Raw genomic sequence first — 4,232 nt, forward strand, 5'->3', positions numbered from 1 at the left:
TCAATTTTTGTGATTTTTTAACAATATAAGACAGTCAAAATTCATATTTTAAAACTGAGTCTGTAAAGCAAAAGCTTTACAGGAATAATTCCTGATACTTCGCTGTTACTGAAATAATTCTGTGTAACAGAGGCTTTCAATGATTTCAGTACATGCACAAGCTCCCTAATGCAGATATTTTTCCTTCACAAGAACAAATTAATCAAATCCTGCAGAAAGTATGACGTATTAAGAGCAATCGTACTCATACATGGGTAAACCTACTGCCGTATTTATTTGTTATATGACGCCATGTCTTTGTGTGCTAGCTTTTATAACATGTAGTTAGAATGATGATGCACTTAGTGGTAGGCGTGATACGATGGCAATCCTTTTAGTTGGAAGTCTGATATGTAGCTTGCTCAAATTGTCTTGATTTGACTTATACATACTTATTTTTGGTTATGGACACTTTAGAGTTTTCTTGCAGCACCGATCTGTAGACGTGTTAATATGAATTTTGGTTAATTTGTGATAGACCCGCCATCTATTGATGATTTCGAAAGCGTTAAAAGAGAGTTTTCATAGGAACAAAGATAGATGATGAGCTGTTAGAACCTGTAAGAGCAAGAACTGCTGGTAAAGGAACATATATTTAATAAAACAAACTATACATGCACAATAGTTAACATGGTGCATCGCCAACCATAATTCCCACTGGTTATAGAACTCGTAACAAGCACACAGTTGTTCCATATCTAGAATACAACGAAGTGTCAGGTCATCGTTGACCCTCTGACATTAGTCCTCTTAAATTGTTAATCCGTATTAGGAATAAGACGCCTGAAGATATCATATTATAATCCCGGTACCTTTGTATGATTAAAAGGACACTATGTTATTTGTATACCAGAGACTAAATGCTTTGAGATAAACAACTATAGCTTATCGTATGGCCTAAATCAAGAAGCAATAGCCAACACTGTATAATAAGCTATAAAGGTTCTAAAACAATTTTAATTAGATACCCGAAAGCTTGATTCATGCTCAAAATATATACAAAAGCAAAAATCATAAAAAGCAACTAACGACAACCATAATGAATAACAAATCAATTTGAAAGATATCCGGCATATGATCGATTGTTTACACGCGTTTCGTCTATATAAGACTCTTCGGTGACCAAGTAAAACTTCGAAGAATATTTAAAAACATGTAATCCTATGTAAAATACGGCTAAGGTAATATATACGCCTGATGTAGAATATTTATTGTATTTCAAATATCTACGAAAAATTAAAAAGGAGTCGGTCCAGTAAGACCCCTTTTTGGCCCCAAAATATAGCAGTTTTACAAAGTTGATAAAATGTAAACTTTTAGTTATTTATTGGACAGTAGAATGCTTAAGCTACATAAATATGGGTTGTTTTTGACATAACAATGCACATATATCGGGTACTAGCACCATCAAGTCATGCTAAATTACTGAAATCTTCACAATTCTAGGATTTTAATTAAATTTAAGACGGTATTCGTGTAAAACGAAAGTGGCCGCATTCGTGTTCATCCTTAATATTGAAATGTAAGTTGTATTTTATGATAATACATAACATATATAAAGGTTGAGAATGAACACGGATGCGGCCATTTTCATTTTTGACAAAAACCATCTGAAAAGTGACATTTTTTGGCATATTTGGAAGATTTTTCATATTTGAGCTTGAATCGGATCGTTTTTAATGACTAAATCAGTTAAAATCTTTCTCATAAACTAATTGATTCAAATAAAATAGACACTTAAGTGTTTAAAAAGTGGTCAAAATCTTGTCAGATAAACCTGAATTTTGAGGCCAAAACCGGTCCTTACCGGACCTACTCCTTTGTCAACTAAATGAATAGATATCCCCATATATTAAAGTATATTTATAGCATGTCAACATACAGGCTCTTGACGTGGCCCTAGCACATACATTATGCTTTCTCTAAAATACTGACCAAATTTGCATCATCAATTATAAGTCTACCGTATGCGATACTTAAAATGGTAGGAAATTTAAAAGGTGGCATATCTCACGTTCAAGTACATGGGGAAAATATCAGATTTGACACATTTTTGCGTACTTTTAGTTGCAAAACTAAAATGTGCATTGATCAATTGAGAAAGAAGTATTTTTCAATAGTTATTCATAATCTCTGCCTTTCGTAAGTGCAAATTGACTAAGAATAATAAGATATTGGTTTTCTACCAAGACTAAAAAAAAAACCGTTGACATCTCAGCTTCAATGGTCCTTTGATTTTTTTTTAATACTTTGGGCAATATTTGAACCAAAAAATTTGCCTTCATGGTTATTCATACTCTTTTTCGAAGCGTTTATGTCCGTTAACTTGAGGGAAACTTACAGAGAAAGCGATTTCAGAAATTTGATTGAAAAGGGGGAGTGTGTAAAAGTGTATAAAATCCAAAATAATACAGTGATAACAATATTTATTAAACGAGTAATGAACTTTTGAATAATACGAACATCATTTATTTGGGTTTCAAGCCGAAAATATCTAAGAAATAAAGAAAAATATGAAAATTGGCACCATTTTTATAAAAAAAATTCCAAAAATGTTACAAAAATCTAAAATTACTTCTTTTATTTTTGAAAAGTATTTTTTTATACATTGACATGTTAAACTTACATAATTTTTGCATTGTGACAACATAAAATAAAGCTACATGTTAATTTTTCACGCTTCAACACTTTTGGTTATTTTTAAATTTGGAATTATTTCTCGATTTTAATTAAATTTTTACAAAAATTGCACTGTATGATTTTTTACGACCGACCAAAAAAGGAAGTTCAGATATTATACTATAACATATAAAAAATTCAGCTGTGTGTTAGGCGGGTGCATTAAAGTCACTAACTAAGCATCTTTTCTGAAAATGTCACTCGCCTATAAGAACTTTCATACTATTTGTGAACTTAATAATCATGGCCTTGTCTAACCATTAGATATATCCCTAATTATAGATGCATGTGAATTCTTTAAGAAACTTACAAATTATTAAATACACTAGTCTCTCATCTGAAATGTAGAAAGTGCTAGATAGACTTTTTTAAAAATTTTATACAAATAGAGACGACTGAGTTAAGAAAAATTGCTTGCAAAACTTTAAAGCCAAGCATTGTTACATGTATGTCATCTGTATTTAAGGGCATACGATACAGTTACAGGGGAGCCAATGATGTTGCTAATGTTAAATGTTATTTTCGCGACATGAAACAGTGACACATTGGGAAAAGATGCATTTTTCGACTGATTTTTATCATTCAAACTTATCTAACTTGAAAACAAGTTCATTGACCCCTCCTTTTTAAAATGACATTTGGTTTGATAACATCTGAAAATGTTTTGTACCAATTTTCATGAAAAAGTCAATAATGCAATTTTTCAAATTTGATAAATAAAAACAGTAAAAATTGACGTTTTTTCCTTAATTCATGATCATTCAATGAATTTGAGTTATTTCTATAAAAAAAAATGTGTATTTATAGAATATTTATATAAAACACAAATTACATATAATTTAACAAAAACAGATGGTGTATCTCTTTTTAAACAAAAAGTTATGTAGTTCTGTCTAAAGGAAAAATACATCCACAAATCCAAATTTTGAGCAAATATCTGAAATTGTTACCTTATTTTACTCAAAAAGTAGCACATGCAGGTATATTTGATTAAATCAGGTACAAAATAGCCTATATGCAAATTTTCATCAAAATTTCAATATGAGATTCAAACTGTATCATATGCCTTAATGAAGGTTGAGTAAAACAAAAAGTTTTGATTTTTACCAAGTCGAATAACCAAAAATTCAAATAATTGAATGCATTTATAAAATGCTTTTCAAATCCAATATTTTCTCTGTCTTTGGAAGACTATAGAAAAATTCTATATAATTTTACATTGCAGATATGACCAAATAGGTTAATGAGCATTATAAGTGGCCTAGTGTACACAAGGAATTCCACTGTATCTCTATTTATTATTTGTTACACGCACATCTACATTATGAGCACTACAAATGTTAGAGTGTTATATAAATCTGCTGGAGAGTATAGATACAAATACAACTTATAGAATTACTTCTATATAAACATTACTTCACTGTTTTCACAGGATCTAATAATAAGTCTGGAAAATGGTTGAACTTATGGAACTTCCCTGATGAAATTAGCATTCATATCTATATAAAACATCA

This window comes from Mytilus edulis, chromosome 9, assembly GCF_963676685.1.
Source record: "Mytilus edulis chromosome 9, xbMytEdul2.2, whole genome shotgun sequence".
Taxonomy (NCBI): domain Eukaryota; kingdom Metazoa; phylum Mollusca; class Bivalvia; order Mytilida; family Mytilidae; genus Mytilus; species Mytilus edulis.